This window comes from Pan troglodytes, chromosome 8 (genome assembly GCF_028858775.2).
Source record: "Pan troglodytes isolate AG18354 chromosome 8, NHGRI_mPanTro3-v2.0_pri, whole genome shotgun sequence".
In the NCBI taxonomy this organism is placed as follows: Eukaryota; Metazoa; Chordata; class Mammalia; order Primates; family Hominidae; genus Pan; species Pan troglodytes.
The window spans coordinates 67,550,242-67,576,783 of record NC_072406.2 but is presented as its reverse complement, the minus strand read 5'-3'; the positions used below and the strand labels follow the sequence as shown (position 1 = coordinate 67,576,783).

The window sequence follows — 26,542 nt, the reverse complement described above, 5'->3', positions numbered from 1 at the left end:
TGAATACTTCTCCCACCACTGCCTTTTACCATGCAGGGTCACATACACTGTCTGTAAAATATTACCAAGAGTTATACGGCTCCTGGAAACCATCAGAAAAAGAGAGGTAAACCTGATAGCTTACTTGACCGTGTGTTAAAGTATGGATGCTGTTCTCAATCCATTTATATTTTCACAGCTAGAAGTACAAAGTGAGGATTACCAAAATAACTCTAACCTTTTAAAATGTAATTATTAATAATAATTTTTAATTGAAAAATCTGAGACAAAGGCTAACAGAAGTGATGCAAGGAAAATAGGGATAAACTAGTACTGTCCAGGACAAACAAAACATGTGGTCATCCCACATACAGCATTACCAATAATGTCTTAACCAAATTACATTCTGCTGGAGGCATTCATCTGATAGCATAAACCATTCTTTTTCAATTAGAAAAAAAAAATAGGTTTTAATGTTGTTACCCCCGCCTTTCCTCTGAAAAAACAATGTAAGCAGTTTTAGTTTTTGAGTTTAATTTTTTTCTTGTTTTTGGTTATTTCATTTTATGTTATTTTGAGACAGGGTCTCACAATGTTTCCCAGGCTAGTCTTGAACTCCTGGGCTCAAGCAATCCTCCTGTATAGCTAAGATTACAGGTGTGCACCATGAAAACCAGCTTATTTTGGGTTAATTTATTGGGTGTATAGAGCGCTTTTCTTAAAAGCCACATTGTGTACATGTTTCAGGAATAGTTCTGAAACTTATCTCAGATTTTTTATTTCATCAATGATACTTTACAATATGTATCAAGATGTGGAAATAGCTACTATGTTTTTATATCAGGACATATTCTTAATGATGGTGATATTACTATCCCTTAAAACCCTTGACAATATTTCTAAAATGAGACATTCATAAGGACAAATGGTATAATGCAAAATATATGATACTGAGAAGTAGGTTCAAATTCTATTTCTAAAACTGAATAGATTTTGACACTAGATAAGTAACAACTTTTTCAAAATCAACTGCTTCCTCTGTACAATAATAATACAAATATATACCTTATCTATATCTCATAATGGATTTGGGCATCAGATGAGAATATAGATGTGAAGCCATAAGGAAGGAGTCCATATTTAGAGTGACCAAGGGTAGTGCTATATGTTTCTATCTGGGCTGCACAGTTTCTGCCCACCTGGATTGGATACAGACCATTGGCTCACTTTGCTTTTAAAATCACAAAAATTTAAATATCCTTCAGTTTCTTTCTCACTTTCTTGTCTGCTTTGTCACAAGGTCTTGCTAAATGATTTCCTAACTTGACGGAACACAAGTCATTTCTCGGAACTAAAAGTACATCATTTCTTTCCTCCCAGTGAAATCCCACAGTTTTCCTCCTGTTTTCTTTCCATAGACTTTGTGCTGCTATGCATTAAAACGGTAATCATGCTAATGATGTCATTTAACACTTACATCATACATACCATCTGTACTTATGTATTACTTACTGTTTGATAGTCACTGGTCTAGGTAATTTGCATATACCAATTCATTTAATCTAACAACATAGGCTAGAATATGCTTTATAGATCTGCTTATGGATGAGGAAAGTAAGGACTGATAGGTAAAGTAACCTGTCCAAGTTGACAGCGATCAGTGACAAAGCCAAGACTTAATTCCAGGTGGAATGATTTTAGAGTTTGTGTTATTAACCACTATGATATGTTGTATTCATGAGCAAGTGCAAGTGTGTGTGTGCATGTACATATGTGTTTGTTTAGGTGGTAAGAGAAAGTCTGTGTATTAATGGTAGATACAGAAAAGTAGGATAGAAGAGTAATTTCATACTTTGAAGTCAGGTTTAATTTTTTGTAGTTATTTTTATTCACTTGTTACTGGTGTCCTTTTGGTTTTGTTTCCAAATATCTAAAGAGAAAATAACATGGCACAGTTACTAACTTTCCAATATACCTCCCTGAAACCTGCATGTAAAATAAGTATCCTCATGCTAGAAAACCTCAGAATGCCAAGAATCTTGTTTTCTCCCAGATTCTATTATATAATAGTAAGTTCTCTTTTATTATGTTTGCTGAGAACAAGACACGGTTCATCATGTTGAAACCCTGGATCTTCTCCTCAATCACCAAAACTTCTGAAGAAGGACAATCTTGATACAGAAAATTAGATTATAGAGATTTAAGTCTAGTAAAGTGTTGGGGATAGGTCGATAACATTAATAAAACAGTATTCCCCAAATTTTCTTCTGAGACATCTAACATTTTAAATTTATAAAATCCTACTTAAATACCTCTGTATTAAAAATTATTTTAGTTCACAAGAACAATGCTTTAAAGGAATATTCAGCTTTTAAAAATCAGAAAATCATTTTTAATCTACATCTCATTAGGCCTCTTTTTAGTTTAATATAGAAGTGCACATAATATATGCATTTATACACAAAATGATTTTGAATTGGTGTAGGGTCCTCCAATGTTAGCCTTCTTTTTTAAACAGTTCAAGATCTTTAAAAATGTTGACACTCTTAGAAAATTATCGTCAATAAATTTAAAATAGTCCTTAAAAACTAACAAGGAAACAGATGAGTAATGAAGATCCTTTAAATATCTACTTAAATGAAGATGATGTACTACCTGGCATAATTGTGGATCAAGGTGCCAATTTTATCCTAATGGGAAAACTTAGACCCAATGTATCATCACAATAGAAAGAAACATTAATTAGTATATTTTAACAGAAGAGTTCAAATTCAATACATAATTTTAGTAGAGCTCATTACTTTGGTAACCCATTTGTTTAATGATCATAAGCAAAAGAGTATGGTTAGCCCAATACTTAAAAATTTTTCACTTAAAAAAGGCAAAACAATAATTGTAATATGCTGGCCAAAGCCCAAAGCCTAAAGAATTATAAATCACAGAATGTCAGACTGTATTTGTTCATTTTCCCAGCATGGCTTTTACTTACTTTTTATTCTTGCCACCTGAAATGATTTTTCCCTCAGACTTCTATTCTCTTCACATATTTTAGGCCTCATTTTAAATATCACTTTGCCAGAACTACTCTTCTTTTCCACACTATCTAAAGTAAGTCCCAATTCCTAATCATCTAGGTGTCTGTCATAGCCCCTGGAATAATCTGTTCAAAGCCATATCTTTTAGTATTAAAAAAATATGTTTTTTTCTCTGAGTTTTCCCCCTCTAGGAACATGACAGCCAAGGCATTTTTATTCCAACTGGGCTAAAATAAAACAAACATAGAACAGAAAGAGTGCCATATAAGTGTTAACTCAAAACAAACACTTTTAGAAAGGTAGCTGGAAGTGTTGGAGACAGGCATCTGCAACTGAAATGTGAGTTTTGTTTTCCCCAAAATTACATTTGATTTAATTTCATGATATTTTTGCCATGAAGGCAAATGTATAAATATGCAAATAAATTTACAATCTATTATTTTATAGTTTCTGTGTTTTTGTCATATTAGAAAGACATATTCTCATCTAATTTATGACCTTAATCTTACCTGAGTTATTGCACTCTATGCCTTTCTGTGGTGCATAACTCAGGACAATGCCTGATTCATAGCAGGCATTTCATAAATCACTGTTGAATAGATGGACAAGTGAATAGATGAGTGAATTAATACAGTAGCCTCTTAACTATTTCCCCTTTTACAATAAATTTGCTTCTACCTTAACTTATCTAAAGCACATACTGGTGAGACGGTCTCTTATTAGAAGCAATAAAATTAAAACTTTCCATCTCAAAGGTATAGAATCCAGGGTCTTTAGGTATTGTAAGAAGTCATTTTGTGACCTGTTCCCCAGACTTTCTACAATTGTACAACTGGAGCCAGCCTACATTATTTACAGATTATCAGATTTTCCTGGCTTTTGATACTTCATGATTCTGATTTTCTCTCTTTACTTTGTACTTCTTTTGTGGGTTTCACCATCTGCCAAATCCCTCTCCAACTTCTCAGAGTTCTTTAAAGCCATTTTGTGACTTCTTCCTGACCAGTTCCTTCCCTGAATCTTCTCAGCTTTCCAGAATGTTCTGGTGAGTTTTCCCATTCTGCTTGAATTGTAGGTATATGTGAACAAGAGCCAACTTATCTCCTAGATTTAAAAACTCCCTTAGAATAGAAATGTGTTTATTATTCTTTGTATCTTAGGCACATCTATGCACAGTTTTGAATTTCTGAGAGATTCTTACTGCTACTGTTGCAGCTTTTTCACTCCCGTAGTTCAGCAAGCAGGAGGGAGTGTCACCCAGTTGCCACTTCTCTCCCATTGTTCAGCAAGTGGGAGAGAGTGTTACAGCTCTTTTACTCCTGCCACCTGCAGATCAGCAAGCAGAAACAATACACCCCTTTCACTCCTGCAGTTCAGCAAATTCTAGGTTCTTGTCCCACAACCAAGAGGAATAGGGTACGTGGAAATCAGAGAGTGAGTAAGGCAGAGTAGAATTGTATTGAGCGACAGAAACTAAGCTCTCAGCATCTGAGGGGACCTGTAAGTGGGTAAGCTATCTTTGTGGCTGAGTCCAGGGTTTTTATGGGCTTAGAATGGGGGAGTGTGTGCTGAATTGTCCATGAGCAGGCTTGGAAAAAGTTTGGTTAAAAGGTATCGTCGAGAAGGAACAAATTGAGGGAGAGTGGGTAAACCAGGGACAGAAATTCTCACTCTGGTCATGGACTCTATCCAGAACTGGCATCTCAGTTTTCAGGCTTCAAACTATCCTGGCTTGAAGGTTGGGACCTGTCCTAGGGAGGGACCCTGTCTGCCTAGGAATTCGTCTGTATCCTTTCACTATCAATCCCCCCTCTGAAGAGGTGCATCTAACTTCCATTAGGATAGGGACAATGACTGCTCTAACTGCTTCCTGCCGACAGGGGGAATTGTTTTGGGAAAACAGCTGTCAGATATCTCTCAGAGGCCTATCTAAGGGTCCCCAGTAAAAAGGGAGCCATCATCTGAGGCTCCATTTGCATGATCATTTGGAGTTTGATGGCCTTTAGCCAAAAAGAAACAAATTTTACAAGGAGGTTAAGTATGCATGAACCATATATGAGTATTATACAAAAAGGAGCTAAAAGGGAATAATCTTGTGCCAGAGATAACAGAAATAAGAAGTAAAATAGACTAATCATTCTGAAAACAATGTTGTGGCCAGAGCAGTTTCACCCTTGTGAAAGAAATTAAATCTTATTTGGGGGAGGGCAGTTAAATTTTAGAAAAGAGATTGCTGTTTAGGAGAGTAGATAATCCCATGGGCATTCAGGATTAGGGGTCCTTGGCAAAGACACCTAATGGTGAGGAACAGAATGAAGGTGAGAACAGCAATCATAGGCAGGACTATAAAGGATATCCATGAAAGGTGAATTATTGACACTTATGATCTTTAGGTTCAGGTTTCCAATTTCTTTACATTGGTGCTTTGAGTGCTCTCTGGGTCAACAGAGATAATTCCATAAGTTCCCCAGGCCTTTACTCTAGTATAATATATCCAAGAATCTATTCCAGTGATCTTCACTGCTGAAGGAGTAGAAAGAAGTACACTGTAAGGTCCCTCCCAACCCAGACCTGAGAACAACCACTGGGCTAATTGATAGGTTTAATCCTTTCCTAGGTGGAAGGCTTGGTGAAGGATTTGAAGAACTTTCCATTGGCTGAAAGCTGCTGGATGAAGTTTGCCATACTCTGATTGTAGTCATCCTGAGGGCTGAAAGGTGTATTCCCAAGAGGTGGCCCATTCTATTTCCTCAGAAGAATATTGAAGTTTTATTTCTCTTATGCAGCCCTCCCAGATTAGAGGCCTCAAGTGGATCAGATATCTGTGGAACTCTCACTGCCAATTTAGCTGCTTGGTCTGCCAATGTATTTCCCTTGGCTGTTTCATCCACCCATTTTTGGTGGCCTTCACAATGTATCAATGCCATTGCCAATGGAAGGAAAACCTAGAATAATAGTCTGTTAATTTCCTGATGGTGTTTAAAGGGAGACCAATTAGCTATGAGGAAGTCTCTCTCTTTCCAGATATTGGCATGGGCATGGAGGATTAGGAAAACATACTTAGAATCAGTATAATTGTAAACTGCTTTCCCTTTGCTTAATTCAAACATTTTTATGAGGACAATTAGCTGAACTAGTTGAGCACTTGTGCTCGAAGAAAGAGGTGTGCTCTCAATAGTGTCATTCAGGGCGACTACTGCATACCCTGCTTTATGGATCTCTTGTTCTATAAAAAAATCCATCTGTAAAAAGAGTCCAATCTGGGTTCTCCAAGGTAGTTTCTTTGAGGTTCTCTCTGGCTGCATAGATCTGTACTACTATCTGTTTGCAGTCATGTTCAGGTTCCCCAGCTTTTTCTGGAAGGAAGGTGGCTGAGTTTTGACAGTGACACCTTCTTAACTGGACTGTAGATCCCTCCAATAGCAGAGCTTGATATTTGAGGAGATGGTTGTACGTTAGCTGGAGACTCCACATGGAAGACAGCAGTCCTGCCACATTATGTAGGGTATAAACCGTTAAGTTATTCCCCATCGTTAACTTAGTAGCCTCTGGCACCAGCAAAGTTACCACTGCAACTGCCCAGAGGCAGGCCGGCCATCCTTTAGCCACCAAATCAAGCTCCTTGCTTAGATAGCCTACAGGCTGCTGGACTGGATCTTGGACCTGAGTTAGAACTCCCAGGGCCATTCTCTTCCTTTCTGATCCATAAGGATTGAACGGCTTCCCAATGGGAAGACTAAGGGCTGATGCCTCAGACAAGGCTTGTTTCAATTGGTCAAAGACCCTTTTAGCCTCTGGTTCCCAAATTAGCTGTCTGAGCTTCCTTTTTTAGGTGATAAAGGGATGAGCTATCTCATCATACCCAGGTATCCATAATCTGGAGAATACTCTAATGCCCATGAATCCCCTCAGTTGCTTGAAGGTTTAGGGGAGGGAAAAGGAGGAGATGAGCTTAATCTTTTCTTTGCCTAATGCCCTGGTTCCCTCTGACAAGACTAAACCTAAGTACTTCACTGAAGTCTGATAGAGCCGAGCCTTAAATTTTGAGATCTTACATCTTCTGTCAGCTAGAAAATTAAGAAGAGCCTTATACCCCTCCTGAGAGATTTCCTCAGTTGGGGCACAATGGAGAATGTCATCTACATATTATAAAACTTTAAATTGTGGATAAAGAGAGATCCCTTGACAATGCCTGCCCAAACAAGTAGGGCCTGTCTCAGAATCTCTGTGGTAATAGCATCCAAGTTAGCTGGGTAGTCTGGTTGCAAGGATCCTCGAATGCAAAGAAATATTGGAAGTCAGGGTGTAGTGGTATGCACGAAAAAAGCATCCTTTAGGTCCAGGACTGTGAACAATTTAGTACCCTCAGGTACTTGAGTTAGCAGTGTATAGGGATTGGGAACCACAAGATGAATTAGAACCACAACGTCATTAATGAGGTAGTGATCCTGGAACGTCTCCATTTCTTATTGGGTTTCTGTACCCTCAATATCAGGGCATTACAAGGGTTGTTGCAGGGTTTGAAGATGCCCTGGAACATCAAGTTATCAATGATTGATTCTAGCTTTTTCCTGGCTTCTGGTTTTTGGGATCTTGTCTCTGGTTAGGAAAAAAGGTTGGATCTTTACAATGGATCTGGACAGGTATGGCAGTTGTGGCCCAGCCAATTTTCCCTTGAGTTGCCCAAACTTTTGAGTTAATGTCAGTCTCCACCAGGGGGAAGACAAAAAGTGTACCCTGGAACCATAAGGATGGTCGTTCCCATAGGAGCTAAAATATCCCTGCCTAGCTGAGGAGTTAAGTTTTCAGGCATGATTTAAAAGGCAGGAGTAAACAAGAGGTTTTCCCAACTACAACTAACGGGTTGGGAAAAGTATCGTCCTGAGACACCCCTCATGGTCATACTGAGGGAGGAGAAGAAGCCTGGATTGGAGAGGAGAACAGAAATGGCCACTCCTATATCCAGGAGGAAGTTATCTTCCTCCCTTCAACCTCTAGAATCACCCTGGGCTCCTGGATGGTAATGGTGGTCTGAGTCGTCGGAGCTAGAGAGAGGAGCCCTTGGACCCATCAGTCCTGCTTGACTATTTGGGAGACTATCTGTACCCGGTAACCTGCATCTCCCGGGACAGTCCACCCTACAGTGGTCCCCACTGCAGACTGGAGAGGGTTAAGGTGGCTTCCCCATGTTTCCTGCACAGTCCTTCTTATAGTGCCCTGGCTGCCACACGTATAGCAGTTAAGAGGTACATCTCAGGGATTCTGGGGTTTGCAAACCTACAATGTAGCCACTAGAACCTCTGCCTTTTTCTCTCTCCTCTTTCTTGAGTGTCCTCCTGAGCCCTATTATAAAAGACTGAGGTGGCTATTTTCAGGAGGTTTTCTTTTCTTTGCTTTTTCTTTTCTTTCTTTTTTTTTTTTGAGACAGAGTCTCTCTCTGTTGCCCAGGCTGGAGTGCAGTGGCGCAATCTTGGCTCACTGCAACCTCTGCCTCCCGGGTTAAAGTGATTCTCTTGCTCCAGCCACCCCCCAGGTACCTGGGATTATAGGCATACACCACCATGCCCGGGAAATTTTTGTGTTTTTAGTAGAGATGGAGTTTCAGCATGTTGGTCAGGCTGGTCTCAAACTCCTGACCTTGTGATTCACCCACCTCTAAAGTACTATCTGGTCCCATAGCCTGTTTCTGTAGCTTCCTCCTAATATCAGGTTCTGCCTGAATAATAAACTTATCCTTTAGGATTAGTTGTACCTTGATTGAATCAGGAGGTAGAGTGGTATGCTTTACCAAGGACTCTCTTAGCCTTTCCAGGATGGCAGTGGAATTTTCATCTGATCCCTAGTCTATCATGGATAGTTTGGAGTAATTGAGAGGCTTAGTGTTAGTCCTTCATAAGCCCTCCGCTATGCACATCTGAAAGTGCTTCCTTCTTCATTCTCCTGTGTCTTCATTGGTGTCCCATTTAGGGTCCTCCAATGATACTGCTGTTTTTCCAATTGGATAAGGTTCTTCCCCTTTCTTGGCACTATATGGAAAACTAAGCTCATCCCCAAACTTCTCTGCTGTTTGTAAGTCGGCCTGCTTCTCAGTGGTAGTCAAAAGTAACATAACATCCTTCCAGGAGATTTCAAATGCTTGGGTTAAATTCTGGAAAGCTGCTATATACCTGCCAGGGTAGTCTGAAAACTTAACATGATCCCCCTTAATTTGTCTTAAGTCTTGTAGAGAAAAGAGGACCTAAACCTTAATAGGGCCATATTCACAAGGCATCTCTTATAGGGGCGTGAGTGAGGCTGGTACCCACTTAAAATGAGGATTTCTAGGATGGGACAAGTTAAGAAAGAACATGGATAGGGAGGACAGGATGGATCAGGAGGAACAGGACCAGAGAAACTGGACTTGCCTGCTGGAGGCAGCTCTGGAATTTGCTTCCCTTGTCCCTTGAGATTGCCGTTTGCAGCCTCTCCTGAGATGACCACTAGGAGGGCTAGATCAATTCTACAATGTTGGCAAAGCTTTGGAATATCATGCAAGGCAAAGAAAGCCTGCACATATGCGACCTTGGACACTTTGCCATCTCATTTACAGAAAAGGTCCAGCTGCAGGACAGTGTGAAAATACTTTCCTCTGGAGGCCAAGCTTCTCTGTCCTGCAGTTTATAATTCGGCCAAGCTGAATTATAAGCAAATCTAGAGAGAGTGGGTAAGATGAGGATAGAAGTTCTCACTCTGGTCGTGGATTCTTCAGAACTGGCAGCCCGGTTTTCAGGCTTTAAATTGCCTTGCCTTCAAGATCGGGTTTCAGTAGGGACCCTGAGTCCTTTCTGCCTAGGAATTTGCCTGTCTCCTGTTGCTAGCATCAGTATTCAATTGGTAGTAGTTTTCACATCTAAATTCCAAACTAAAAGATGCCTTCCAAAAAATAAAAGTAAGCATTTATCAATTTAAAATCGATTTAATGTCATGGTAATGAAGAATAGTTATACAACAGTATTCTATTATCAAGGATTTGAGAATATAATTCTACTTTTATAGCAAAGATCTACTTTTGTCTATAAAATTGAATATTTTTGTTTCCATGATGGATCAGCAAAATGTACCATAAAGTGTGAAATAATAAAACTTTGAAATGCAGTAATTCATATTTGGACCCATAAACACTTACCTTACATCAAAATCAATTTCATATACATTAAATGTATTGGTATAAATTTTCTAATATGAAAATAGATAGATGAATGAAACATCAAAAAATCTGTACTAAGGAGTAAAGTTTCAGTTTAAGGGAAGAAAAAACGCAAAGGAAAAATGATACACTTTTAACATATAAACATTTCACATTTATGTCAAATACTGCAGAATGAAATCATACTACAAACTAAGAAAAGGAATCTAGCAAAAATGTAAACAACATGAATACTGGCTCAATAAATATCTCTAATAACTTTTTATATGCTAAAAAGTTATGCAATAGTTTTTTAAAACGGATAAATTGAGAAAGTTGATAATTTTAAGAAAAGCAAATGCGTTAAAGCTTTCAACCACACATGTATGTAAAAACTACAAATTAAACGATGTCATATTAATTTTTACCTATGAAATTAACTATGATTTTCTATGAGATTAGGGAAATCAGGGAAGGTTGCAAAACAATGAATGGGCATATAAATTGTTACATATCTTAAAGAAGATGTTTATAAGCACAGTCTTCCTAACCCCCATCCTTCTACACACACACACACACACACACACACACATATAATCTTTCTAATATAGAATCAAAGGATTCCTATTTTGTCACTTCCCCTCCCTATGACTTAAAATAGTTCTCTAAGTCCTTATTGGACCTTTGCCAATTTAAATGTAAAGATTCAGTATGTTACCTGGAGGTTAAAAAAAAAAGTGGCAAGGAATTATAAAGTGTTTTTTTTAATTGCCAATTACAAAGCAAAATCAATTTTTTGCAGAATTGATACATGTCCCCAGCATTAGTCAAATACAGTTATATGGCCATTTGTATGTGAAAGAATGACCTAAAATCTGAATCAAAATAAGCAGCCATTCATCTTTGCAATATGATTCAGCTGACTTGCTTAAATTTGCATAAAACAAACCTTTTTTGTAGACCTTTGCATTTAAAAGGCTTTTAGAACTTCTAAAAGTGCTTGCAACTCTCAAAAATGGTGCCCTTTTTCTAATAACAGCTTTCTCAAGCAGAGACAATCTAAAAGAAATACATATGTAATATATATATATATTTAAATTTTGTCCTTGTTTTAACATACATAGGCCCCATCTCTCCTTTGGGGACTTTTTAGTTTTTTTGTTACATCCTAATGATACCATAAATATTCTATAAAACATAATTTAAAGAATAGTGTGTTCTGTGCGAACTCTCTCAGCAGGAAAATGTAATGACTAAATATATACTCTTGAAGTATGCCAAAAATAATTTCATGGAGTTATTGTAGCATGCTGAGTATTAGAAGGCCTTTTAAATTTCAAAATGGTGTTATAATGATTTATAATATACAAATGCTCTGAAGTGGCCATTCATTGCACATCTTGTTATGCAAAATAGTAAGCTTTCTCAAAAGTCATTTATTAATCACTTTAGTTTTGAACAAAACACTGTTCTCTTAGCTGTTTCTAGGATATTATGCCCTATCTTTTACTCAGAAAAAAAATTCAAAAATCAAAGGTCATGCCTTTATTTGTACACTTTTGTACTTTTTATCTTGAAAAAAAGCTGCAATATTTTAATTAGAGGAGTACTTACATTTAAGAAATAATACCAATAAATAATTATAGTGAGTAAGAGTTTCTTTTTCTGTTTAGGTGTTCATTTTTGTCAGTCAAGGTTCCCTATTAATACTGACATTTTTATGAAATATAGATTTATTCTCTTGACAATTTATATTTTATATTATTTATGGTGTTGAGAAAAGCAAGCACAATACTTTAATCTTTTGAAAAAATCTCTAGATTTACATAAAGATAAGTGGTCATAAAATCCATTCCACAGCAACCAGGAAGAGTTTATGTTATTGTTTCTAAAAGTTTTGAAATGTAATATCCAACATATTTCTGAAATTATTTATTGGTTTGAAGAAGGTATTTTTAATAAAAGCTTGTTGGCATTGATTTTTTTTTCTTTTCTGGTTAAATATACTGCTGATGTGAACATTGTTTGGCATACATCACTACTATTTAGCCATTCAACATCTTGAACATAGCATTTTTTTTCTAGATCACTAATCAAATCCTTATTCATGTAACAATCTACTACCAAATGACTAATATTAATTCTTGAAGTCAGTATCAACTTCTGACATAAAATTGTGTAGTCTTGAATCACAGATCTGAAAGACATATTAGAAATCATACCAAAATACTTATTATATAAATATGAAAATTAAAGTGTAATTAGGCAAAGAACTTGGTCAAATGCCAAATAGCAGAGTAGGATGGCCCCCTCCTTATTATCTTAAATTTCTTTTATGTCGTTGTTTTTTTAATTTTAATCCCCTCCACTGCCTTATATTATCGTGGCCTAAAATAAGTGGGGATTTTATTAAGCTGAATGAAGTTACTAGAAGGATGAAAAGAATAATAACACAATTTATGAGTCATTAGGACTTTGGGACTATATCATGAACATGGAAATGTTGGATGAAAAAGATTCAAGAAATAGTGAATTTTAACTTTGAGGCTTCATGTGTATGAATGCATCATTTAGGCCTAAGCTGGTGAAAGAATAGAATTGCTATTTATAAAGAGTAGAAGAGCTGTAAGAATCAGTAGCTTGGCATTGGCCATATTAATTTTGACATGACTACAGACCTTAAATTAGATGTGAAGGAAAAAGCTGGAGGGTAGTAGACTGACATGCTAATTTTGGTGTTTTTGAGATTTAGATGATGTTTAATTCCATAGGTGGAATAAAAACAGCTAGAATATTATTATATGTAGAAATGAGAAGAAAGTTAAGGTCAGTGCCCTAGGGCATTCTATTATTGAGAGATGGAGAAATGAGAAAGGACCAGCAAAAAAGGAACCAGAAATGTAGGAGATACATCAGGAAGTGAGGTATCCTGGAATCCAAAAAAGAAAATATACTAAGAGAAAAATCAATTACGCTTTCTTTTTCTTTTTCTTTTTTTCTTTTTTTTGAGATGGAGTCTCCCTGTGTTGCCCAGGCTGGAGTGCAATGGTGCGATCTTGGCTCACTGCAACCTCTGCCTCCCAGGTTCAAGGAATTCTCCTGCCTCAGCCTCCTGTGTAGCTGAGATTACAGGCGCATGCCACCACGCCCAGCTAATTTTTGTATTTTTAGTGGAGACGGGGTTTCACCATGTTGGTCAGGCTAGTCTCAAACTCCTGACCTCGTGATCCACCCACCTCGGCCTCCCAAAGTGCTGGAATTACAGGTGTAAGCCACCGCACTCGGCCATCAATTATGCTTTCTACCAGTGTGCCCTATACATATACCTGCTACTAGGAATCACATTTTTAAAAATTTCTTAGCACATTTTTCTCTTTTCCTTCATTCGGAAAAGGGGGTGGTAGTGGTATTATCATCTCTCCAGCTTTAAGACACCTTTAAGGCTGGCACCGTGGCTCATTCCTGTAATCATAGCACTTTGGGAGGCTTAGCCAAGAGGATCACTTGAGCGAAGGTGTTTGAAACAGAACTGGCCAACATAGCAAGACTTGTCTCTGCAATTTTTTTTTTTAAATAGCCAATATGGTGGCATACATCTGTAGTCTCAGCTACCTGGGGGGCTGAGGCAGGAGGATTGCTTGAGCCCAGGAGGTCAAGCCTGTAGTGAGCCATAATCATGCCACTGTACTTCAGCCTGGGTCACAGAGTGAGACACTGTACCAAAAAGCAAAACAAATAAAACAAAACCCACATCAACAACAATAAAACATTCAAAATTCAAGTAGGTTCAAATTAAAAAATCTGTAGCATTGTAAAGCATCAAGTTCTCTTCTACTCCTTCCCTCACTGCCTACTTAATGTCCTTCCTCCTCCTTTCCTTCCTTCCTTCCTTCCTTCCTTCCTTCCTTCCTTCCTTCCTTCCTTCCTTCCTTCCTTCCTTCCTTCCTTCCTTTATTCTATCAGTAAATTTAAGTAACAGTCTATGGAATTTGACTCATAGAATTTTATGTCTACTAATGGTTAATAACATTATTTATGTAGAAAGGTAAATCTTGTTATTATTTAAATCACATTAATTTTGGTATCCTTAAGGATTTTCAAAATTCAATTAATTATACTAATGTTTGCTATTTCCACTTCACACCTAGGTGCATATTTGTTTTTTGTTTATTGTAATTACCTCTGATAATTGGCAGTTAGTAATATAAATGCCTACAACCACCCTTGTACTTACATAGCAACATATGACGTAATTTCATATTTGTATCAATTTGTAGTTCTCTAGTGTTTAATTATGGCTTCACAAATCAAAGTATTGCCCTTTTGTGGATAGTGGTTATGAAGACTGAAACTGCCTTTTATAAAACCTGCAGTCTTTTATGTTAATAAATTTTAATTGATTATTCAGGTTTTGTTGAAGGTGGAATGGTGTTCAATAAGATCACAGTATAAACCTTTCTGCTGTTGCACATTTAGTGAAACCTTTAAAGGGTTGAAATGTAGTTAAATAATGAATCTTGTTGGTTAAATACTGTATTACTACAACATAGAGATTAATCATGAATAACACATTTTTAAAGCAAACAATGTATTTCTTAGCAATTGATTTTTTAATAGATAAAATTGTGTTTACTGTGTGCAACACGACGTTTTCAAATATATATACACTGTGCAATGACTACATTTTAATACTAGTTTAGGTTCATTATACAACACATTTCCAAAGCAATCCGTGGGAAATTGTATGCTTTAAATTAATAGAATCTCTTCTTTTCTTATTTATTCTAGCTAATATTGAAGTAGTTAAGAGCAGTTAAAAATGTTTATTTTCGGTATTATGTAGAACTCCAGAATGGTACTCTTGAAATATCAATCTAGAAAAACAAGTTTTTAAAAATTAAGATTCACAATAAGTGAAATACCACAGACAGTTGGTACTCACTCTAAGATATGACTTTTATCCTATTTTCCAATCTTTATAAACATAAATTATTTGTTTAATTGAAATCCTATACTCTCTATTTAAGATCTAATTTATAACTCCCCAAATATAGAGTATCAGAAATGTTTTAAAAGTCAGCATTTAAGTAATAATTTGGTCTTTGGAACTATATTGATAAAATGTGTGCACAATCACGTGAAATTAATTCTTATATAATCATAATTACATATACTGTACACATAAAAGATAATGTTTCATTCATCTTTTATCCCCTGACCTGAAGGCATTAAATGCTTTAAGTGTTAATTTTTAAATGTACAATTTCTGCTATATTTTATGAAATGTGTAATGATGACTCAGAAATCATAAGCCACCCACTGTATTACTAAATCGACACAAAGCACAGTGCAAAATGCCTTCCTTAGAATGAGGCTAATTGAAGGTTCAGCACTATTCACAAATGTACAGAACCCCTAGGGGAATATCTAGCTATTTCTGGTGTTTGATGCTACACTCAGAGCTAATGTCCAGTCAGGAGGTCACTGCATAAACTTCCCTCCTATTGTGGTTATTGTTGATTAAACAAATTGAGAAAATTTTACTTAAGTCTTTGCAATATCCATTTTATAGCTTTCATTATTAAAGAATGTTAAAAATGATTTCTATCAAGAGTTTTCCAAATTTGTTCTATGGAAACTTGGAGTTGTATAAAATTGTCTCATATGCTACCAAGGGGCCACACTGGGCTTGGGGTCGGGGATGGGGGGGTGGTGGCAAATATTTAGAAGATCCCATCACACCTCATCCATAATTTGTCTGGGAAGGATTTGCTGCTATGTTTTACATATTGCTATTAAGCTTAAATTTTATTGTGAAAAAGTGCTGAATACACTGCTTATTGTTTTTATATTTTGAATATAGTACTATTTATTTTCTCCTTTAAGATAGATATACATTAATCCCCAAAGTATTATAAAAATTGACTTGTATGCATTTCTTAATTTTTATTTTATGTAGAGATCTTTATATATCTATGAAAAGAAAGCATTTTAAAATTTTAATTTATATGCTCTAGATTTTTATAAATATTCATCTCCTTTTTCAGGATGTTATTTAATGTAGTTCACCTTAGAACCATTGTAAAATAACAATTTTTTCTAATTATTTCCACTTATTCAGTAGATCACAACCAAACTTTGGTTGTAAGAAATAAATCATTGTTTTGTTTTCCATAAATTAAATGCATCTGTCAATTTTATATTCTACATGTTTATGTGTTTGTAACAAAATATAGCTATTTCCATCTATTTCTGTACCTATTTCTTGACATGTACATGAGAGATGTGAATAATTGAGACATGTTCTCTAACTTTGAAATCAAAACACAGTAGAAAGATACCAACGTTAAAATTTCTTAACAACTTTCATAATTTCAATTTTATATTACATCATCATAAAATTAATTTATTTCTACTTTGACAAAGCATAAATACAAAAGCTGTGCCCCTATGGCAATAATAAAATTATTGGTATAAAATAATAATGGTATAGTATAAAATTTTGAAATCCAAAAGTGCTGTATTGCTGGGTGACTCACATCTGTAAGCCCAGCACCTTTGGAGGCCATGGTGAGAGAATCACTTGAGCCCAGAAGTTTGAGACAAGCCTGGGCAACATGGCAAAACTACGAAACTCTACAAAAAATATAAAAATTACCTGAGTATGGTGGCACATATCTGTAGTCCCAGCTACTCGGGAGGCTGAGGTGGGAGGATAGCTTGAGCCCAGGTGGTTGAGGCTGCAGTGAGCTGTGATTGTGCCACTGCACTCCAATCTGGGCAACAGGGCAAGACCCTATCTCAAAACAAAATAAAATAAAAATGCTAAGGAATCAAAAGTAACTTTCAATCTATATAATTGTCCTTAATTGTCTTGAATATGTACACCATATCATAAAACATCATATATTTGAAGTGTCATTTAAGGAGAATTTATGCAGTGCTTCATTGTTAAGACTGGTGAAATGGCAGACTCTGGTCATACCAAATATGCAGGTGGAAGTGGTTTTTCATTTCCTGGGTAAAGAATATAACCTGAGGCATAGATATGCATTCTGAGAGTTAAGTTTTAAATTAGACTTAAGTCTTCCACTTCCAAACTTATATTTAAGATTCTTGCAATCTTTTACACATTTACTTTGGATAATTTGCAAGAATTTATTTTAAGCATAAGAAATCTTAATATAATCATAATCTGTAAGAAAATGAATTGCTCCTATGTTTTGCACTAGAGTAACGACTTTGATTTTGATGTGGTATTGATCAATAACTCTATTCTATAGGAAAATGGAAACATCATTCCCTAGAAACAGTTGAAGTTGACAGACCTAGAGGTTGACAAAAGGACACGACACTAGGGTGAGTAAAGTGATATCCTCCTTTATATTTTTTTCCTTCTCCTTTGAAGAATAACAATACATTACATCTATATTTCACAGTAAGTTCAAGAACTGTGTATGGAGTTAAATTTCCAGGCATTGCTCAATGTCTTTAAGCAGATATATGTTATGTTGGATTCACATAAGCTAGACGGAGAGAAAATAGTTAATCAAGTAGTAAATAAAAGTCTTTCCCTAGAGAAGTGAAATACCTGTTGTTTCTCTTTTAATACATTTAAAACAAGCAAACCTTATACCCAGTTTAGATTTATTATTCTTCATTGATTGTTTCATTATCTTGGAGAGAACATTCTGGCAGTAAAGTAGTAGACACATTGCATCCATCATTGTGTGTCAAAGGGCCATCAGGTCGATGGCTCTTTTTGAACTTTGTTGTTTCAGAAAACCATAGCTGAGTATTATAGGCAGAAGTTTGACATTTTCAGGATGAAAATCAATTTTCTTTTATGTGTTTCTGAAGTGAGGCTTGTGCTTCAATTACAGAAGAAATAGCTTTTATAACATTGGAGCAACAAAATAGAAATTAAAATAAAATTTGGGTAACAATAGCTTCAATGAAAGTGAGGAGAATTGTATTTTAGTGGTATTATAATGTTTTAAATCCATTGAAATAGAATCCGAAATAGAAATTTATGGAAAAAGGTACAGAAATAGAATAATGTCTATGAAATCAAGGTAGTAATGAATAAAATTTATAAATAAAAACTCAGAACTGGAACATGTTTAAGGAAATCAAATATTATTAAAGAAGAAATATATAACTGTAATTTGCAATTTATGATACACATATATGTTATGTGTATATAAACACATGACTGCTTATCATACTTGCTTAATTTATCTCTTGCTCCTGGCTCCAGAAAAAATGAAAAAACTCTTTTTCATCCAGGAGTATATGAATAGCATTTATCATAAAGCTGTGGCAAAGTAGGCATTTACTACTGTTTGCTACTGAATATGTTAAAATACTAAAAATAAAAATAAATTTACCATTTTATACTTTTTAATGTATAAAATGCTGTTTTGCAGGGGGATTTGTGGAGTTTTTGTAAAAATAAAGATTTGAAATAACATTCTCTTTTAGTAATAATAGATTATATTTTAAATAATATGCTCAAGTTTTAAAAGTGCTATAGGTCCTTCTCTGCGTACCTAAGACATTTCTGTGTCAGTACACTTAAACGGATTTGAGGCTGAGCCTTAGGCTTTATATTTTTCAACCATAATTTTATTCCTCATATATGCATATTTAATTTCCTATGTAACAATATATTTCAGATATAATTTTTTCATGCAAAAAAATCACATGAAATTGTTTTAAAGTTATAATTTCATCGTTTGTTGAGTATACAAAATCATGAAATGAATACTTGAAAAGACAAAATTTTCATGTCCCCAAGATTCTTGCTATTTAGAGTTCAGGTGAGTTTATGATAAACTTTCTTTCAGGACATTCAAATAAAAATGTAGCACAAACAGCTTATTATTTAATAATTATTAATACCATATAGGTTCATATGTTTTCATATGCACAAATGGATAGATGACGGATAAATAGATAATTATAGACCAGTATCGAAATTTCCAATACAAACACTCTAATATGTGACAGTTCTCAATTCTCTACCCTTCTGTATAAGAAATTCCTTGAAGGATTAGGGTAAGTACTCTACACGTACACCTTTTCATTCCGCTTGCATAGTAAGAGTGTGTACAAATAATGACTAATAATGATGAGGCCATTTTGATTCAGTTTCATCAGAGGTGTAAAATGGTAGTCATGAAAAACATAAGACATCTTTAGTTTTTCCTTTTTGAGATTTTGTGATTTCTATTTTTGTCCTGACATTAGTACAAAGAAAATCTGTTTCTCTCCTTGGACAATTAAAATACTGTTGTTATGTAATAAATCAACAAGAGCACGAATTATGAAAATTATGAACAACTTTGGTAATTTTGCAGAAATATCCTCAATACTTATTTCAATTACTTAACCTAAGATGTTACTTTTTTACTGCAATTGTATTACTTAAATATTTTTCTTACAGCATTTTGTATATCTTATATATCTTTAAAATTCTTATTATAATTATATTAAATAAATATATTTAACAGATAAATTATTCAAAACAACATTTTACATTGATAGGTATTATTAATGATGTTCTCAGTTGTCTTAACAGGTCAAGGAAACAAAACATTGACCAAAAAGAATATTTAAAAAAAAAAAATACATTTTATGTTGAATAGGTGAAACCCAGTTATACCACTGACTGAGAAAATACAAGATAAAGTTCCTTTAGTATCTGTACTCAAGTACTCCAACTTTATTTGTCAGATATTTTTTCTCATGTAAAGGCTTAAGTTGTGTAATACGAAACAGAGACTGAGACTCAAACTTGGGTCTGACTCCGCAGCCATAGTAGGCTCTACTGCATCGTGTGGCCTCACCGTTGACAACAGGAAGGCCTCTGGTCTGGGGTTATGTAACCGGAAAGGGGTCCCAATCCAGACCCCAAGAGAGGGTTCTTGACCCTTGTACAAGAATTGATTTATTAAGAAAGTAAAGGAATAAAGAATTGCTACTCCATAGGCAGAGCAGTGGCATGAGCTGCTTAACTGAGTATACTTAACAGTTATTTCTTGATCATGCGCTAAACAAGGAGTAGATTATTCATGAGTGTTCCAGGAAAGGGGCGGGCAATTCCTGGAACTGAGGGTTCCTCCCTGCTGTTTTAGACCATATAGGGCAACTTCCAAATGTTGCCATGGCATTTGTAAGCTGTCATGGCTCTGGTGGGAGTGTCTTTTAGCATGCTAATGCATTATAATTAGTGAATAATGAGTACTGAGGATGACCAGAGGTGACTTTCTTCACCATCTTGGTTTGGGCAGATTTTGTTTGGCAGCTTCTTTACCGTAATCTGTTTTATCAGCTGGGTTTTTGTGACCTGTAGTTTGAGCTAACATCCTTTCTCATCCTGTGACTAAGAAGGTCTACTCTCCTGGGTATGCAGCCCAATAGGTCTTAGCCTTATTTTTCCCAGCCCCTTTTCATAACGGAGTCTCTTTGGTTCGAATGCCTCTGATAAAATCAATAAGTTTTCATGATGTATAAATCTGAGGCTGTGGGTCTTTATATATTAAATATAACTTTGTGAGATAGTTCTAAGTAGTCTCTTTGGAGTATACAGGCATCAGCATAGTTATAATTCCTTGTGGACCTATCTAACCACCCAATGGGTTCATCTTGCCCAGATATAGCTGATTTATCAAGATAGGGGAGTTACAATAGAGAGAGTTTAATACATGTAGAGCTGGCTAAACGAGAGACTAAGTTTTATTACTACTCAGATCAGCCTCCCACAAAATGTGGAGGCTAGGGCTTTTCAAGGACAGTTTGGCAGGCAGAGGGCTAGGAAAATTGCTGATTGGTTGATAAGGTGTGGAATATGGTCCTTCTGGACTGAGTGTGCTTCTGAGTTGGAGCTACAGAATAGTCCCTGGGCTAGGTGGAGTCATCAGGTTTTCAGAAATGCAAAAGTCTGTAGAACCACCTTAAAAAGCAAATCTTAGGTTCTGAAATAGTGATGTTAATTACAAAAATAATTAGAGAAGTTGCAGATCTTGTAACCTCTAGAACAATGACTGGTAATTGTTTAAGCCTAAGTTGTGTAATACTAAGCAGAGGGACTGAGACTCAAACCTGGGTCTGACTTCACAGCCATAGTAGGTTCTACTGCATCATGCTGCCTCTCCATTGACAATAGGAAGACATCTGGTCTGAGGTTATATTACCAGAAAGAGGTCGCAATCCAGACCCCAAGACAGGAGTCTTAGCAATATTCTGGCCCTTCTCAGCCTCCTAACCTGGTGGACTTTCATTAGTTTTACAAAGGCAGTTTAGTTTCTGGGAAGGACTATTATCATGTAAACTATAAACTAAATTTCTCCCAAAGTTAGCTTGGCCCATGCCCAGGAATGACTAAGGGCAATTTAGAGGTTAAAGGCAAGATGGAGTTGGTTAGGTCAGATCTCTTTCACTGTCATAATTTTCTCCCTGTTACCATTTTTGCAAAGGCAGTTTCACTACTGTTCGGTTAAATGAATTTGATCACTAAATAATTTGTGCACACTTCTAAAACTTCTGGAAAAAAATACATTTTGTTTTAGTACCTTTTTACATCAACACTATGTTTATTCAAGTTAAAGAAACATAGTTATTTTAGAAGGGATATAAATGAGACCAACCATAGTTTCTAAGGGAAAACACTGAGGTTAAAGGAAGCAGTAATTTAAGAACTATAAGCAAATACGGAAAGTTCTACAGCTAACGGAATTTATAATTGTGTGATCTATCCACATTAATGTATCTAAAGTCTGGTATTCCTGACTCCATTTAAATTAGATTAAATAATTTAAGTCCAGCATCGTAGATTCTCCCTCAAGTACATTTGCTGCTGTTTTGATGTTAATTATCCACATCACTCAGATAATTACCACCTAACTTGTTTATAGCACAAGGTATGCTGTAACTTTTTATCTGAAGGGAGCTTAAGTATTTCTTTTATCATGGGCCAGAGCAGTTTTCTATGTGGCTTAATTGTGTCCTAGAAAATTACTAGAATAATAAGCGCATTCACAGGGTTGAATATTAACAGATGAAGCAATTACTTGAAGAGAAACCTGCAAATCATTTTAACAATTGTTTTTTCTTGCACTTTGTTAAAGCAGCATTTGCCAAATGCGATCCTCAGATCACTTGTCCTGAGAAGATAAGGTCCGTTAAAAATTTTTCTATGGTGGGAATAATTTTGACAGCTCAGGAAAATGATATGAAAGTTTGTAATAGTAATGAAAGGGTTAGAGAAGTTCTGCCATCAAGAAAAATGCTAAAAATTTGTTTTTCTAACATTGTTTTATAACCTTCCTAATAACAGCTTGCAAAGTTTTTCTATAAAGGGCAAGAGGGTAAATAGTTTGGGCTTTGCAGGCTGTATGGGTCTCTCTGGCATCTACTGAACTGTTCCTTTATAGTGCAAAAGCAGATTTAGATATTACAGAAACAAATATGTGGCTGGGTTCCAATAAAACTTTATCAAATCAGCCCACTGGGCTGGATTTGGCCTGTGTGCTGGAATTTTCCAACCCCCGCCAATATTATGCAGAGGTAGTTTTAAAAAATGTCTGATTTGGAAATCTCTGTTTTAGATTTTGTACTTAAATCTCAAACTCTCTAAAATTGCATCCATAAGATAGCCCTTCCTCTTTGCTTATTCTCATTCTTGAGAAATTTGTAGCAGTAGAGGAGGGCATGAAGAAGGGAATAACTTTTTGCAGAGAATAAACTCTTTCAGCCTTGGTACCCATAGCTATCCCACCCCTATCACCTTTGTGGTATATACTGTATGACTAAGGAAAATGAATCACATACTCTTCCTGCCCTCAAGGAACTAGCTCTATGGTCTACTGGGAGTGAGGGTGATAATTTTGCAAATGGCAAGGAATGTGTCTACTGCACATAACAATATGAGAAAATGTGTGATATTAATGCCACATGAGCGGTAACAATTTCCCCAGGGAGATTAAAAGGAAGAACATAATTTTGGTTACAAGTACCAGGCAAGGCTTTAAATGACAGATAATGCAGGCAAGGCTTTAAATAAGAGATATTGCTGTAGATAAGCTTGTAAAGAGTATTCCTAGACGTCAACAGGCAGTGCTGCAGAGGAGAAAATTATGAGAAAGTATTGCTGCTAGATGGAAGAGCATAAATAAGGAAAAGGAGGTGGCGATGGTAGCAAATAGTCACTTAGCAGGAGCATATAGTGTTAGTCTGAAAAGTCAGTCTGCATCAACAAGATGCTTATAAGGTGCCATATACTTGATGCAACAGAAATGCAAAGGTGCTGAAGAACGTTAGCATGATAGGGACCCCTTTCATTCTTTGATTGAGGGGGGCCCATTTGCCCTCAGGTAAGAATGGTGCATATTTAAAATGCCTGATGATGCTGTTAATATTGTCTGTCCTAAGTAGTGACATAGCACATGTGTTAAGTAGTTTCGAGAGTTTTGGGGACCAAAAAAAAGCATTATTTGGATATTTCAGATGTGAATGAATATAAACAGTAAAACCTACAACACCTCCCTTCCCTCTGCCTCCACCTCCCACCAAGACAAATCCAGAGGATGGCAGTTGCTAGTATGTTTTCAGTAGTGCAAACATGTCAGGGCTGCCTCCCAGATTGCTTTCAACTTTCCTTTAGGTGGAGAGATTACTGCTGGCTCTCTAGTCGTTGTGCTCAAATTTAAAGCAAGAAAAAAGTAAAATCTGTACGAAAGCTTTCCTCTTTACTGTGAGAAAGCCAAACTTTCTCAGAAGCACAAATTTTTACATTGATATTTTATGACCCAGAACTGGATCACAGGGCCGCTTCTCACTGGTAGCGAAACAGAGACAACAATTATTTGGCTTTATTCTCTTTCATGGGGGAATTGAAAGGGTAGAAGAAGATTTGGAGTAGCTTTAAAGATGCCTAAAGGTGTCCAAATAAATGTTTAAGTGTTTTATGAGAAAGTTCAGAAGCACATAAGATGGTTTTAGGCAAACTACTTCATATATTTATTTTTCACCTTAATAAATATAACCTGATAATTTTATTGAGAGAGGAAAAAAAAACCCGTCGTTTGCAAAAGGATAAACAAAGATGTAATATATATGTTTTATATATATTATATCTTTATATATATCTCTTAATATGTACTAACACATATATCTTTATATATCTCTTTAAAATATATATAATATACAATACCTACATATAATATAGATATATCTTAAGAAATATATCTCTTTATAAAGATATATAATTATATCTCTTTATCTCTTTATATATATCTCTTTAAGATATATATATATATTTATTTACACATTTACAAAAGACAGTTTTTCTTTTCTCTCTCAATAAATTTACCAGGTTATATTTATTTTGTCACGTCCTAGTCTAACAAATCTAGTTGTGTGTGTGTATATGTGTGTGTGTGTATGTGTGTGTGTACATAACATAGAGAGAGAGATCTTTATATAGTGTATGTATAGGTAGATATAGATATATATCTTTATAATATATATAATGTGTGTGTGTGTGTGTGTATATATATATATATATATATATATATATGGTAATCTTACCTCCTAAAGGAAATTTGAAGAGATATATATAACTATATATAGATAGATACCACTGGATTTATTAGTCTAGGATGTGACAAAATATTCCATTTGAAACCATATTAGCAGCTTTTTAGATTTAATTTTTTTATGAGTGGTGCATTATAATATGAAGGAGTTGTAAAACTTTTAAGGACTTTGCAGTCAGAAGATCTGAAATATAATCCCAAGACCACCATTCACTAGCTATTTGTCTGTACTAAAGTCATTTAGCCACTGAGGACATCAGCCTCCCTTTCATCATTTTTAAAATGAGGATAATAATAACTGCCCTTCACACTGCGTAGGTTTGTTGCAAGGCCCAAATTAGGTGATATTTTAAAAATTGCTTCATCAACAGCAAAACACTCTAGCACTTCTCTGTCTATATCTTGAGCTCTTGTTTTTTTTCTCTCTCTCTTCTCCCTCCCTCTCTCCCTTTCTTTCTGACACACACACCCCACACTCATTTCCACATAAAGCTCCCTGCTCAATCCCTTGAGATTACAAATGCCATCACAGAAATATATCAAGTGCCTCTGACAGCTTCTGGCTTCTGTTACTCAGTTTGTTTTTTTCTTTTTTCTTTTTCTTTCTTTCTTTTTTTTTTTTACTTAGAACAAATTGAATCATGCTACTAGGTACCACTTCTTTAATGATTTCATGTATTTGTCACTTTAAAAGCTTTTATTTTTGACCCCAGACCCTCTGAAAGCCTGTCAGTTATAATCAGCTGTTATTCAGTTTGTCTGAACGTTGAGGTTCATACCACAACTAGAGAAACTGGTGGTGGAGGCACTTCTGTCTTGGAATATAATCAATGGCTGAAATAACTTTTGGGTCATTAAGAATGAAGATTTCCCCTCACAAGGTAACAGAGGATTTGGAAATGTTTAAAATGTGGAATGTCAGTAATATTATTCCCCATCACCCCCACCTACCACTTTACTTCTGTCTCACATCTGTTTACATCTAACACATTAGTAGAATCCCAAAGCATTTGTATCCGTATACCAGATCAGAAATCCAAACCCAGCACTCATTACCACTAGCTGCATATAACATTTTCATAATTATTAAGTTGCCATTCTAGAAGAGAAGAAATATAATTTGTATACATACAAATGTGTGTGCGTGTGTGTGTGTGTGTATAAAACATGAATTTCTTCACTTCTAGAGTGGCAACTTAATAATTATAAAAGATATGTGTATATATATATATACACACATACACACATATTTGTGTGATTTTGAATCTAAATTGTTTTGGAGCTATAGAGCATAATAAATTTACCAATAGTTTGCACAATATTTGTGTATTTATGTTAATTTATTTTTTTTATTATCCTTTAAGTTCTAGGGTACATGTGCACAACGTGCATGTTTGTTACGTATGTATACATGTGGCATGTTGGTGTGCTGCACCCATTAACTCGTCATTTACATTAGGTATATCTCCTAATGCTATCCCTTCCCCCTTCCCCCACCCCACAGCAGGCCCCAGTGTGTGATGTACCCCTTCCTGTGTCCAAGTGTTCTCATTGTTCAATTCCCACCTATGAGTGAGAACATGTGATGTTTGGTTTTCTGTCCTTGTGATAGTTTGCTAAGAATGATGGTTTCCAGCTTCATCCATGTCCCTACAAAGGACATGAACTCATCATTTTTTATGGCTACATAGTATTCCATGGTGTATATGTGCCACATTTTCTTAATCCAGTCTATCATTGTTGGACATTTGGGTTGGTTCCTA

At 35.6% G+C, this 26,542-nt stretch overlaps 1 protein-coding gene across 7 annotated transcripts in view; it reads left to right on the top strand.

Annotated features, from left to right (window-relative positions):
- Positions 1–26,542, top strand: part of PCDH15 (protocadherin related 15) — a 1,753,436-nt gene that overhangs the window by 378,155 nt on the left and 1,348,739 nt on the right. For all 7 annotated transcript variants that reach the window (XM_054659631.2, XM_054659630.2, XM_054659628.2 and 4 more), the window contains exon 4: positions 17,463–17,538. The gene's annotated coding sequence lies outside the window, so the exon portion shown is untranslated. The remainder of the gene's footprint in view (positions 1–17,462; positions 17,539–26,542) is intronic.